Genomic DNA, 15,229 nt, shown 5'->3' with positions numbered 1-15,229 from the left:
GTAGGATATTCCTAGTTTTCAACTCCAGACACAGATTTTTTAGAAACACTCAACAAGCTTATTGGTCGATAACTACTAGGATCAGAAGAATCCAAGATAACAACCAAGATAAGGCTCTTTTGCCTAAATGCTGTCTATAACGATGCAAAGATATACTGGATGTGCCATTTGAAACAGATAAGTAGTAAGAATGTTGCAGAGGCTCGAAGTGAGAATGCTCATTATCACCTTGTATATATGACCCTTCTTCATCAGAAAATACTCCGAAAATACTCTCTTGTAGTTGTAGGTATTCATACTTAGAGTATTTTTCGTCCTATTTTGTAAGCATGTTCACAGTTTGATGTAATCTGCGGTATACAGGATATTCCATAGATCCTGATTTTTCAGATTGTTATAAAATTTATTATGTTAATCTTATGTTTAGGATTTATATGAATAATGTACATAGGCAATTCGAATCTGGTTGTCTGACACAAGTGAGAATTAACAACTTTGCTGGCTGAGATTTGTTGGTATGGCAGTGCCGACCCTGAAGGGCCGCCACTGAAGGAAGTGTAGCACATTCTTGCACGCTGCGTTGAACGCTAGGTGTCGCATCGATTTAGTTCTTCGATGCGGTTACTGACAGTACTGACTTCCGAGTTCCTCTGCTTCATTTGGTCGGCATCGCTGGTTGAGTTATACGGTACAGACAAGGTCAAATGAGAGGAAAACTGGATAATAGTATGTATAATACTGTACACTTCTGCCAGTCCAGTCATTCATTCATTGCTTCATCTCGTTACCTGGAATAAATCTACAAAAAGACAAAAAAAAAAGGTGCGAACAGACTTATACTTTTTTAGGGCTAATTGTGACTGTGTGCCCTTCTGTGACTGAAGAGACCCAACCGTGACCCACAGATCCTTCCACACTCCGGGCATAGATAGATATCCTTGTAGAGTCCCCATTATAACTGTGTACCAAAGACCTCCACTGTGACCTGTCTAACGCTAGTTGTTCCCAGTTATGATTGGCATTAACTGATTTAAGGGATTGATGTAGTGTATCCTTAAATCGCTTATACTGACTTCCTGGTTTCTGAGCACCCTCTGTCAATTCGCCATACAGAGCTATTTTGGGGAGTCTTGTGTCTTGCATCCTCAGAATGTGGCCGCTCCATCTGAGTCGGGCCCTCGTTACATGAGTCTCAATTGTTGTACAACTCGCGCGTTGCAAGACTTCTGCATTCGAAACTTTGTGGAACCATCTGATGTGCATTATCTGTCTTAGATGACGTTGTTGCGTTTGTTCAAGCTGTTTAATATGTCGCCTGTAGGGCGTCCAGCTTTCGCTTCCGTAAAGAAGCGTTGGGAGGACGACTGCTTCGTGAACAGCTGTCTTGGTCTCTGTCCTTTAGCTACCAGAATGTCCGTGATGCCGAATTGACACGGTTGTGTATTTCTGTGTTTAGGTTAGGTTAGGTTAGAAGGTAAGGTTAGAAGGTTAGGTTAGGTTAGGTTAGGTTAGGTTAGGTTAGAAGGTTAGGTTAGGTTAGAAGGTTAGGTTAGGTTAGAAGGTTAGGTTAGGTTAGGTTAGCCCAGAGGCGGATCCAGGATTCGATTTTGGGGGGGGGGCACAACCCTCCCCCCATTCCCCGTCTCTCCCAACCTAAAATTTTCCATTCTTACCTGAAAAAATACTTTTTTATTGTAATGCACGAACATCTTTAGGCTTCTTCTGTTCTCAAGATAAAGTGAAAAAAAACTGTTATGTAGTCGCATTCAGAGACGGGTTCAGATCTCCTAGATTCGAGTTTGGTGGACTATTCGAATCCACTGAGGTAAATTTTCGGAAATAGGTTTGAAAAGCATATGAAAACTTACTGCGAGCGAGGAAAGAATTTTTGGTCTTGATCCGCTGCTGGGTTAGCTTTAGTATTTATGAAACTTCCCAAGTATTTGAGCTGCTCGACCTGTTCTAGAGTTTCATTCTCCAGGCTGATATCCGTTTGAAGACTTGACGGACTGGTAAGTCCGTCACTTCAGTACTTTCATTAGTCAGTGAATATGAAAATTGAGTTATTTCCATTGTTGAATATAGAAGGAAGGGCGAACGTTGCCAGATATATTTCGAATTCCGCAAACGAAGGCTTACAATGTATCCTGGAACCGGATGGCGCTAATTTTCAGCACAGGACCTTGACTGAGACCGATCGAAGGAACAATGAGTGCCATTCGAAAGGAATCGCGTAAAGCGGGTCCAAACAAAAAGGCCATAAACAAGATGCTAATTGCGACCGTTTCCTCGTGCCGTCGATCTTCCTTTGTGAAACTCCTTTTTATCGCTCCTCTCGTTAGGCAGATAGCCGTCCGTCCGCGGCCGCAACTTCATAAATAGCTGGAATTATGTTTTCAGAGCCCGATCACCTGCCGAGTTTCGTGAAGTGATTTACTGAAAACCAGGAAATTCACCGTTCGGTCCTTGGAAAAACGCAGTCCTCTTTTGCATAGCCCGAGGCGGCGTACGGGTTAATTAAGGAGCGAGATGCCTTGGTACCATCTTGATTTATCGTTCGCTTCCTAGTCTTTTTTCGATTTCTGTTACTGAAATCTCGTATCGGAGAGTTTCGCGAAAAAACGAAATGATCGGGGATCTGGAATTTGTGTAGTTTTTACTTTTCGAGAGACTGACCATTCGGATGTTACGAAAGCTAACAGCGGTCCTTCGAAAATGCAAAAAAAAACGTAACTTGATCAAGGAAATATATAGAAAAATTCTTAGCCTACTATAGCACAAAACAAAATTTCAATGTTAAAATATTTTATTACTCAACATATTCTCCTCTTAATTGGATACATTTATTACAGCGAACCTGCAACGTCTCTAGACCTTAAAAAAAATGTTTCTTCTTCCTCTGCAAAACAGACCTCCATAGCTCTTATTACCTCCTCGTTGGAAGAAAATGTACGACCTTTTGAACTTTTTTCCAGTTGAGGAAAGAGATGATAGTCAATGGAGCCAAATCTGGTGAATAAGGGGGGTGTTTTAGTTATTCAAACCCTAAGTCACGAATTTCTTGCATGGCAACATGAGATTTGTGTGCAGGGGCGTTGTCCTGCAAAAACAAAACACCTTCAGATAGCTTCCCGCGTCTTTTCTCTTTAATTTTTTCCCGTAGAGTGGTCAATAATGTCGGATAGTAATCTCCGGTTATTGTTCTACCCTTATCCAAAAAATCATGATTACTCCATGGCAATCCCAAAAAACTGAAGCAAGAACTTTTCCAGCAGATTTTTGGACACGAAACTTCTTTGGTCTTAGAGACCAGGCTGTCGCTATTCCATCGATTGTTGCTTTGTTTCTGGATCGTTGAAATGTACCCAAGTCTCATGCATAGTAACAATTCGGTTTAGGAAGTCTACATAGTTTTCAAATCGAGCACAGATCGAAAGCGATGCTTCTACTCTTGCACGCTTTTGGTCAACATTCGAATATTTGGGGATCCATTTTGCAGCAATTTTTCTCATGTCCAAATTAACGTGAACTATATGATGAACTAGTCCGTATGAAATATTCGGTGCTTCAAATATCCCTTTTAGCCAATTCTACGGTCTCATGAAATCATGTTATGAACTGCATCGATATTTTCGGGGACTGACACAGAAACTGGCCTTTCCGATCGGTCATTATCTTCAAAGAAAAATTTACCTCTTTTGAAGCTTGCAGTCCAATTTTTCACGGTCGCATACGAAGGACATTGATCACCAAGGGTATTAAGCATATCTTCGTAAATCTACTTACCTCTTAACCCTTTTAAATATAGGTACTTGATGATGGTTCGATACTCCAATCTTTCGATTGTCACAATTTCGGTGGACATCTTCTTTCTTTTAATTTATTGCGTAACTCTGGTTTACTTTTTGGACCTCAAACTTCACACTGACACTTCTAATGAGTTATCGTTCGTTGCTATGGTAACGCAATATTTTTTTATGGATGGAACTGGTCTAGGCTAACTAGATATCGATACATACTCAGGCATACTGTGATTCTCATTCAGATGGTCGATCTCGATGTTGCAGACTTGTTGACCCATCAATCTGACACTAATCAGGGTGAGTTTAAAACTGGAAGTAATAAGTGATCAACAATCTCTTATACTACATCTTCTACCAATTGTACTCAAAACCTCAATCCATTCATGCTTTGCGACTCGACCATTCATTCAAGAAAAGTGGCGGTTAAATCAGAGAGATAAAACAGTCGAGGCAACAAGTGAACAAAATAAGTGTACAAAATAAGATGGCGGGTTCGAAATCGCAGCAAGTTACGATTATGTTTGTGTATCCACCTTCGGTCGGAATTCCAAGGAACAACGTTATCTCCTGTGTATTATAAGGGACGTATGAGGCCTCAACTTATCGCTCATGCAGGAGATACGAAAGAGACAGTGGCGGCGGCGACTACGAGAACGCAACTGTAAACAAATCTACGTCAGTTTGACGAAAATGACGAAAGTGAGGTCAGCACCGATCACAAACAGGGCTGGACAGTACTGGTTCAACTCATCGATTGCGAAGTGAGTTATTATAAAGAAGATTGTTTTGATCCATTTCATTTTTGATCTACACTCACGTTGGGATTAAAATCTTGGTGTTCTCTATGTATGCTTGTCAACCGAGTCTCGGCGCACCATTTTGTGGCCTTGAATTAGGTCCAGGTCCAGAACGTATGATAACAGACGGTTTTTCAGTACCTAGATTTGAAAAGGATCTATTGTGCAACCTATTTTTTGGCGCTTTGGCGATCTGCTGGTGATTATAATTCGAAATCCATCCATGTTTATAGTTGTCGGCCGAAAAACGCAGTGTTACTAAGAACTAATACATAAAGCTGCATCCACATTATGCTGCTGGGTGCCGAGCGACTTTGCCAATCGGCATAATCTCGTCGGCACACAATCTAAATTGCAACTGAAGCCGGTCGAGGCCACTGAGGCCAGCGGTTGGCACATCCTCACTATAAATTTCCGTTGGCTTCCTTTGATGAAGACCGACAGTACAGCGATTTTTCAGCGGCATGTCGGCACAAGCCGACTATACATCAACAAACACAGCAGCTTTGCCGTGCGGCCTTGCAGCTCGGCACACTTCGGCATAATGTGGATGCAGCTTCAGGAAGGGACCAATCTCATGAGCAGTCCATCTGCCAATTAGATTTGTCCTTTTTCTTAAGCTGCATCCACATTATGCAGCTGTGTGCCGAGCTGCAAGGCCGCACGGCAAAGCCGCTGTGTATGTGGATATATCGCTGCACTGTCGGTCTTCATCAAAGCCAACGGAAATTTATAGTGAAGATGTGCCAACCACGGGTCTCAGTGGCCTGGAGCTGCTTCAGTTGCAATTTAGTCTGTGTACAACCATGTTAATGTGGATTCGTCTTCTCTCGTTGGCTTAGCCAATGAGATTTTGCCGATCGGCAAAGCCAATGGGCACACAGTGGCATAATGTGGATGCAGCTTTAGGTAATATCTTAGTAACTCATCATAAACTCTAAAATTTGGACGCGTTAAATCGCGCGTTTGAGGCGTCGCATGTTTTTGTGAACTACTGAATGAAATGGCACAGCATCAGCCAAAGCACGCGCGTATACGCGTCTCATTTTGCGCTTAACCCAAGAGCCGCCCTATTACCCAACGAAAGTATCTGCCATTTCCCCAACACCACTGGTCATGCGATCCGTTCTGAAATTGAATATGTAAATTCGGCATTTGTACATATGAATTATTGTCCCTGACTGACCACCGATGGAAATTAATAAATATGAAATAATGTTCTTTGCGGCCACTGCTGGTAAGCGGTGGCTGTCGATAACACATTATTATGCACTTCGGTTTGAAATTGACTCGCGTGGGATGACGCCGGTCTGCAATTTTTTCAACGATCCGGCCATTTGTCAAGGACTGGACTGTATATCTGTCACTGCGAACAATGCTGTGCTAATACTGTATGAGATTACAGTGCCGACTTCACACTTCAAGTGTTATTATGAGTTTATCACTCGGTTCATGTGCACTCAATGAACATTAGTTCACAAGTGTGGAGTGCTTTTGGCACTTTTCTCAGTATTTCCAACAATACAGATAAGATCAAGCTGAAAACTGGAGTACTATTCGAAAACAGAACAAGCCATGTCATTAGTCTCTGTAGGTACCGTATATCAATCAATACAAGGACTAGTGAAAATTCTCCCTAACTTTCAGAGTACCATCACCTTATCAACGACTCTTTTCGAAACCTCGTCACAGGCTCAATTATGGTAATTAATCATTGCTTTCGATCAAGTTCAATCACTAGTCACCGTACTTCATCGTTTTTGTGTATTCTAAAAAGTTAACCTGCATCCCTGGCGGGGATCGAACCCACGACCTTTGGATTAGAAGTCCAACGCGCTATCCTCTGCGCCACAGGGACTATGTCTGACACGATTTAGCAGTGCAATTTGACGAAAATGCTTCTTTTCGCGCATAAACGAATTAAACTCAGATTCGAAAAGGTGTTAAGTTACGATCTCCGACAATTAGCGTAATACTAACACGTCTTTACACGGTATCTTGAGCGGAGAACCCACTCTCAATGTACACAGTGTTGTTGGATAATATCCTCTGTATCGGTGTTTCAGAACAATACCTCCTTTGATTGACGTTTTCCTTAAAAATAATGAGTATAGTATTATGAAATGAGCAACCTCGAATTGGACAGTAGAACTTTATATATGTCTTGCCCCTTGATTAACTGCGTAAGCTAAATAATCACCTCGGATTATTTTATGCCACTATATGTTTATGTAGACTACTCACACTGTCTTCATACATTGAAAAGGCATTGCAAAAAAGAAAAAAAGCTGCATCGGCCGGGAATCGAACCCGGGCCGCCCGCGTGGCAGGCGAGCATTCTACCACTGAACCACCGATGCTTACATCTAATAGTTATTCAACCATAATATTACAAAAATTTCATTTTCTTATTTCGCAATAACGGAAAATCATCCTATCGGGTGGCCATATTTCTCCAGCTCTTGCCTTATGTTAATGAACCATCCACGTTTCGACTTGTAATTGGTATTTCAGATTTATATATCGTAAACGAGATAATGTTTTCGATCGACGATCGAACGCAACCTTTGAGGGAATTCTATGGATTCCGCAGAGAATATCGTGATGTATGTTTCTGTGAACTTTTATTTTCTTTTCATTCTTTTCATCCAAGTTGTTTCATGTTCGAACTCCATAAATGCGAAAATTAACGACCATAGTTGTTCATCAATCTTTTCAGTTTTCACTTGTGGCGAATGAATATACCCGCTTAATTTCTGTAAGCACACCAGGAATGCTTCAAACTAACACATCGCCCAGAAAGACTGGGGGAACAATGGTAAGATGTGATATATGAATCGAAGATTTTATCGGACGTACATAGCTGCAGGATGCTTGTGTCTTGTAGAGCTAGACGAGGATTGCGATTGCTATGTAAGGTGAGGTGAGGTTTTTATCTATGCTGTTAATTTATTATTGCTCTCGAGAATGATTGATGTATTGTTTCATTCGATTTAAGGTCAATCGCGAGCTGGGTCTATCTCGGAATGAAGGAATGCAATTTGCGGGTCGTGAATAATTTAATTTATTGACTGAAACGGACGTACGAAGGGGTTTCGAAATTTTGGAAGTGGCGAAGAAGCTGATACACATATTGTAAGTAATCCTGCAAACCAATTTCCGGTAACGAAAAGTTACATAAATAAACTGAGTTACTTGGCTCATGTCATAGAGAAAGAGGAACTTTTTACAGCAGCAGCGACATAGATATAGAGCATTTCCTATTCAGTAGTCTCCCCCTACCACCTTTATTTCAATTCAAATTTGGCGTTACCGGTACTGTAAATAGCTTGCGATATACTCGTAACAAGGCACAACTAGTTTCGACTCCATTTTGGCCGCCATCAGAACAGTTCGGTAGTAAGAGGGTTGAACGTGATTTTGTTGTTAGGAAGTAAGAAATTGAATAATTTCTGTTTGTTACACTGTCTGAAAAGTTTAATAGATGCGTGGTGTTATTTAGTTTCATTGCTTTGATGGATTAATATTGTTTCATAAACGTTGAGCCTCTTTACTAATAGTTGTAAAAGTTTCAAGAAAACATCTGTCGAATAGGCTAAAGGGGGGGTACGGGGGACTTGAGTCATACTATGGTCGGGAGACATAATCAGTGGTCTAAAATGCCCGCACTGAGCTTAGATAATAGATAAAAAAAATTGAATAATAGAAATAAAGTTAAAAAAATATATACAAAGGTTCAGATAAGTAAAAAACATCTCGGAAATAAGTGAGAGTGACTCTGAAATAGAAAATAAGTTAATACCATTAGCTGGTATACTGATGGCTCAAAAACCACGACAGGTGCTGGCGCTGGAATATACGGGGCAAACACCAAGTGTACACTATCGTTAGGCTCGAGCTCGAGTGTTTTTCTGCCAGAAATACTTGCAATCGAAAGATGCGTGGACATAGGAGAATGTATGTGTAGTTAGCCTAGACCAGTTCCATGCATTAAAAAATATTGCGTTACTATAGCAACGAACAATAACTCATTAGAAGTGTTAGTGTGAAGTTTGAGGTCAAAAAAGTTACGCAAGGTAAAAAAAAAATTGATTGTGAAAATCGAAAAATTAGACTATCGAGCCATCATCGAGTAACTGTATTTGAAAGGGTTAAGAGATGAGCAGATTTACGAAGATATGCTTAATACCCTTGGTGATCAATGTCCTTCGTATGCGACCGTGAAAAATTGCTGTGCAAGCTTCAAAAGAGGTAAATTTTCCATTGAAGATGATGACCGATCGGGAAGGCCAGTTTCTGTGCTGCAAAACGGATCCCTAAATGTTTGAATGTTGACCAAAAGCGTGCAGGGGTAGAAGCATTGCGTTCGATCTGTGCTCGATTTGAAAACGATGTAGACTTTTTAAACCGAATTGTTACTATGGATGAGACTTGGGTACATTTCTACGATCCAGAAATAAAGCAACAATCGATGGAATGGCGACACTCTGGTTCTCCAAAACCTAAGAAGTTTCGTGTCCAAAAATCTGCTGGAAAAGTCAGTTATTTGGGATTACCTTGGAGTAATCATGATTGATTTTTTGGTTTAAGGGGAGAACAATAACCGGAGATTACTACTCGACATTACTGTCCAATCTAAGGGAAAACATTAAAGAGAAAAGACGCGGAATGCTATCCGTGTTTTGTTTTTGCAGGACAATGCTCCTGCACACAAATCTCATGTTGCCATGCAAAAAATTCGTGATTTAGGGTTTGAATTACTAGAACATCCCCCTTATTAACCAGATTTGGCTCCATCCGACTATCATCTCTTTCTTCAACTGAAAAAAAGTTGAAAAGGTCGTAAATTTTCTTCCAACGAGGAGGTTATAAAAGCTGTGGAGGCCTGGTTTGCAGAGCAAGAAGAATCATTCTGTTTGAAAGGTCTAGAGACGTTGAAGGTTCGCTGTAATAAATGTGTCCAATTAAGAGGAGAATATGTTGAGTAATAAAATATTTCGACATTGAAATTTTGTTTGGTTCTATAGTAGGCTAAGAATTTTTCAATATATCCTCGTAAACCTGGAAAGAAACTATCAAGGATATGACATAGCGATCCCATTCTGATAGTCAAGCCGCCATCATAGCGCTGACCTATGTCATGGACTCAAAGCTGACATGGGAGTGCCGAAGGAAACTCAATGAAATAGGTAAGAACAACAAGGTCCCTTCAGTCTGGTTCCAGGACACTCTGGAATCAAACAAAACGAGGAGGCTAATACATTCACCAGAAATGGAGCACAAACGCCACTTACTAACCCAAAGCCTTACTGTGGTATAAGAAAATGCACCAATAAGAAAGAGTTTCTGGAGAAGGAAAAAACCAAAAAGGGAAACACTCTGGAGGAATCTTCCAAGAATGGATGATTCCAAAAGTTCCTCTGCAATTTTAAGATTGAAAGAAAGAGTATTTGGATCAGAGCAAGAATAAGCTACGCCTCCTCACCAGCTTTCTTACAGGACATTGTAGCTTTAGAAAGCATATGATGAGAATAGGGTTATAGTAACAACGAGTGTAGATTCTGTGGGGACGTGGAGGAAACTCATGTTCACTTGGTTACAGAAGGCCTCCCTATTGCAAGCCTGGGCAAGGAATGTCTCTGACGGGAACATCATAGGAGGGATGAAGACTCAGCCTCTTTGAAGCCCCCTCAGATACAGGAGTTCTTTGGAACTCTGGAGCTGGAGAGCGAGCTGTAAAGGGCGCTGTTGTCAGAACAGCTTTTATATGGGGCACAATAGACCTTAAGGTCGCAGTGACATGTAAACTAACTAACTGAGAATACCAAACTTGTTCACTGGCAACCATCCGATGCTCCGACCTCTGCTGCGGTCGTCAATCACCGGACGGCCTCTTTTGCAACTCGGTTTTCCTCCGTAAATAAAACAATCCCATTCCAAGGAACGATAATGGCGAAAAAACGACTCGACATAATTACTTTCTCCGCGAAATTGCGTGTCGCACCGCCATCGAATTAATTCAGCGCGTATATATACGCGACTTACTTTAATTAATTTTTGCGACATTCGCGGCGTATCCTTGCACATGACCCAATTATTAAAGGCGGTTTAAGCGCGTGCGCCTCCGTGGATCTGATGAAATCGCCCGCACGACGATGTTCAAGATCGCTAATTACTGGTCGATATTTGCCTCCGGGTTATGTGAGAAAATCGATGCTAAGAATGCGACTCCAGTTTTGGAGGATGGAATATTTTAGAGATTTTGAATGTCGGTAAGATCAACTCAGCAGCTGTATGTTTCATGTTAGGGGTGCGTAAAGGGTGAGCAAAATTCGATGTTAGATATCGAATGGCAGTTCTGTAAAAGTAAGAGCTAGGGAAAAGGGATGGCACGTTTACGACCTCGATTTTCGATGTACCATTTTTTCATCAAGAATACAGTAGCGTAGTCAAAGCTTCATTTCAGTGGACCACTTCAGTGATATAATAGTGTCTTCAGTTTCTTTAAATATGAATATATAAACCCCATGTTTTTTTTATATATTTCAGTCCCATATTTTTTTCTGATTCACAATATACAGAGTGTCCCAAAAGTAGTGAATCCAACGTCACACCACGATAGAGTAGATCAAATACTAGGGTAGGATAGCGTTTTTCTCCCATATTATCACCCCTATAGAGGGGGTTTATTCTGAGTAGTAAAAATCATGTAGAAAAAACAATTGTTTTAATTTACATTTACTTAGGTTATCGATTAACTACTTAAAATAATTTCAATTAGGGGAAATAAAACAATGATCTTACTTCAATATAATCTAAAATCGATATCCTTTTTCACAAACTGGCCCTGTGATTAAGAAAAATAGTTCGAAAATCGACAACTTTGGGTATTTTAATAAAATTCTGATTATTTTGGAAACGGTACATTTTCGTTGAACTAATGTTGTTGTCATTCGATAATATTTGGTCTACTTATCGTGGTGTGACGTTTGATTCACCAGATTTGGGACACCCTGTATAATATACGTCGTGTCTCTAATTGTTTTTCCATTATCATATTATCTTCTTTACATCAATGTGGATTATTGAAAACGAACCAATAAGGCCCGAGTGAATTCGGTTCCGGTGAAGTCTTGGAGACCTTATACCACAGCGAAGCTAAAAACAATAATAACCATCTTCCGCGTTCACGGTAAAATCGGCGAAGACATCGTAAAATTTATATCGCATTGTCGGTACGATATTACGACAGCAATAAATTTCATCACTGCCGAAGTGCAGTTAATAACTGAGCCCAAACCCGCGTACAGATCGGTTAATCACAACATCTCCACTCCATTACCGGTAATTTCGCAATAAAACCAATGATATTTCCTCTTAATTGATATTCCAACCATTATTTAATGCGCGCTAGACGTATAGCAAAATCGTTAAAACGGCCCATAATTTATACTAGTTAGTGTAATATGAGGTATTCTATGCATGTAGGACGCCGAGATGGAGTGATACTGGTATTTTAATTGAAAACTAAATTAATTAAGTGATAGATAAATCCCCTTTTCTTTCGGTGCACTCGCGACCCGTTGAAAAATTCTTGTGTAATCGGTTGAGTGGTTTTCCAGCCTTCGGGCGCATTACGCCGGTTATCCGCGATTAAACGAGGGTACTCTGAATTCGCTACTTATACTCCATTCACTTTTATTTTAGCAGTCGGTTGCCCATGGAAATTTGACACATTTCACTATGTATAGTAAGAAAATGTGGGGTTATGACGCTTGTCAATACATTTTTTGGTTTAAAATCAACGCTATGTTGCCCGTTCTACGTAAAAGTTTCTGTTATTACGTATTTTATCACAATGTCGAATCTCTTTGGAAAATATGTGACGAACATAATTGAAGTTTATACAAACTGATTGAAGGCATACCAAATCCAGATATTTGCATGGAAAATACAAGAGATCAGTATAATATCATAATATGCACTAGCTTGAGGAGAGTTAATGTTCGTTAGCTTCTTTGGCTAAAGTTTGAATACGTTACATCAGTTGTAGATTTCAAGAATATTATTAACCCGAAGATGAAATGCATATGATGCAGTGGTTGGGAATGGGTATCTCCCGAAGGAATTAACAGATATGTAATTACAAGAATGTTAAATTCTTCAACAAAAATCATCTTGCATCATTGTAAGTAAAAGGAATTAAAGGAAGTTTCAAGTCAAGATAAACTTTTGAACAGAAATTTCAAATGAATAAACAATTAACACAGTGGCGTAGCTTGCCTTAGAGGGGCCCCGTATCAAAATGTGTTGAGGGTCCTAAGGAAGGGTGAAGTAAAAATAAAAGTAGCAAAAAATGTTCGATTAGTATCGAAATGATTATATGTACTTATAATTGAAAGTTCTAACTCATACTTGGTGCTGGGAGCGAAATAATACACAAACAAATAACATACAAACAATATAAAATAATATACAAACAACATAAAATGATAAACAAAAAATAACAAAAATTAAAGATACGCTTTTCTATCATTTATTTCAGCAAATCTATTTATCAAAGAAGCCATAGCTGATGACGATTTCAGTTTTTTAAGTTGTTCCCCCTCTATTGACAATAACGACATGTTTGACAGCCGTTCCTGTCCCATAGAAGTCCTCAGATAATTTTTTATGAGTTTTAATTTTGAAAAACCCCTTTCAGCGATTGCAGTTGTAACCGGAAGGGTCTAAAATAAAAGGCATGCAGTAATATCGTCCGGAAAACTGGATGCAAGCCTATTGAATTTTATCAGAACTAATTCTAAAAGTTCTTTGATGGAACGAATTTTCTGAATTTCAGATTTTAAGTATTCGTCTCTATCTGAATGATCGATTCGGTGTAATGAACGGGATTTTGAAATGAATGGTTGTCTTAGCAGTTATTCTCAAAAATGCTATTGTAAAACCTGTAAAAGGCTTGGATAACATTTTTAGGAATTTTTTGCTTACAGACATTCGGGGGCCCCTAAAGCCTGGGGGCCCCGTATCACTGATACCGCTGATACCGCGGTAGCTACGCCCCTGAATTAACAGGACAACTGGCGCGTATTTGTGGCTGTTCATCTTAATACATTGATATAATAATAATAATTAGGTATTTATTATTACCTTAAGACATTTACAATGTATAGGACAAGTCAAAGGAAAAATAGAAAAATCAATTTTCGGGAACTTATTCTACAATGACATTCATCGAAAATCCTGTAGTAAACTTTTCGCATTGATTCACTCAACATAAAATAAAATTCTATTGGGTCTCCCAATAGAAGAAATTCTTTGTCATCCTCTTCATTCACTATCTTTCTGATTGTGGAAATACTCAGGTGAAATATAAGTCGTTTAGATTCGCAGATGAAACATTATATAAATTCTCTTACATTGAATATGTTCGCTACCATCTGACGTATTGTGGATAGAATATCAGGGTATAACTATTTTAATTTTGAATTCTAAATGCACTTCTTGAAACCTTGTGGCTTTTTTCAATCACTTTCGGCATTTTCGTTATAAAAATTGATATTAGTTGTGGCAACGGCGTTATGACGTTAACGACATTTCATGAGTGCCAACCTTACTCCGTTTTAGTTACAAAAACTTGAGAAAATTATTTCATGGCCAACCGACTGCTAAAATAAATGTGAATGGAGTAGGGGTGATTCAAGTTCGAGGATAATTCCAGCCTATAAGACTCATGCTACGTATCTGTTGATGAATTTTTCTTCTCAAAAACCGTCGCTTTCAGCAAGAAACTTTAAGGAACCTTATTTGTCCAAAAGGAATCTTGCTATTAGAAATTAATCTACGAATGGTAATATGAATAGAGAAAACAGTTTCTTGTAAAAAAGTTTCACGGGATTTTTCTATCCCTTACAATTATAGGGAAAGTTTTCTGGGTTCTGAGAAAAAAATAAAAAAATTGTTTTAAAGGTGTTAGGTGGTCAAATTTCCCTCTTGAACAACAAATAGGTACGAAACATATATTTGCCTTACCGCAGATTATCTGGTTGCCCATTTTCTCTATTCTCATTCGCGTATCGAGCAACAAAGACGTGGTCATAGATCCTTCTTTCAGATTATCTCAATTTCGGCATATTCCACGAAGAAATTTCGCATATCTGCGTGTATCTCTCGTATCCATTTGAATTTATTAGCCTATGTAATTGGCCAATTAGCCAAGAAGGAATACGCCGCTGCTTTACAGTTATTTTTATGCGTTTTCTGCTCGGGATGAACAATCATTGCTGCGAAAATGATGGTTTCAAAGAATGTTGCTATTGAATTTGACACATTTCACTTTGTATAGTAGAAAAATGTGGGGTTATGACGCTTGTCAAAACATTTTTGGGTTTTAAATCAACGCTATGTTGCCCGTTCTACGTAAAAGTTTTTGTTATTACGTATTTTATCACAATGTCGAATCTCTTCGGAAAATATGTGACGAACATAATTGAAGTTTATACAAACTGATTGAAGGCATACCAAATCCAGTTATTTGCATGGAAAATACAAGAGATCAGTATAATATCATAATATGCACTAGCTTGAGGAGAGTTAATGTTTGTTATCTTCTTTGGCTAAAGTTCGAAT

General features: G+C 39.3%; 1 protein-coding gene and 2 non-coding genes across 3 annotated transcripts in view; 1 reads left to right on the top strand and 2 right to left on the bottom strand.

Moving 5' to 3' along the window:
- Positions 1-15,229, top strand: part of LOC123322974 (dendritic arbor reduction protein 1-like) — a 287,319-nt gene that overhangs the window by 43,147 nt on the left and 228,943 nt on the right. The window lies entirely within an intron of this gene.
- On the bottom strand, positions 6,386-6,458 carry Trnar-ucu. Its single transcript has one exon. It is a non-coding gene; the product is annotated as a tRNA-Arg (tRNA).
- On the bottom strand, positions 6,890-6,960 carry Trnag-gcc. Its single transcript has one exon. It is a non-coding gene; the product is annotated as a tRNA-Gly (tRNA).

Source organism: Coccinella septempunctata, chromosome 1, assembly GCF_907165205.1.
Source record: "Coccinella septempunctata chromosome 1, icCocSept1.1, whole genome shotgun sequence".
NCBI lineage: Eukaryota > Metazoa > Arthropoda > Insecta > Coleoptera > Coccinellidae > Coccinella > Coccinella septempunctata.
This window is presented reverse-complemented; position numbering and strand designations above follow the sequence as displayed.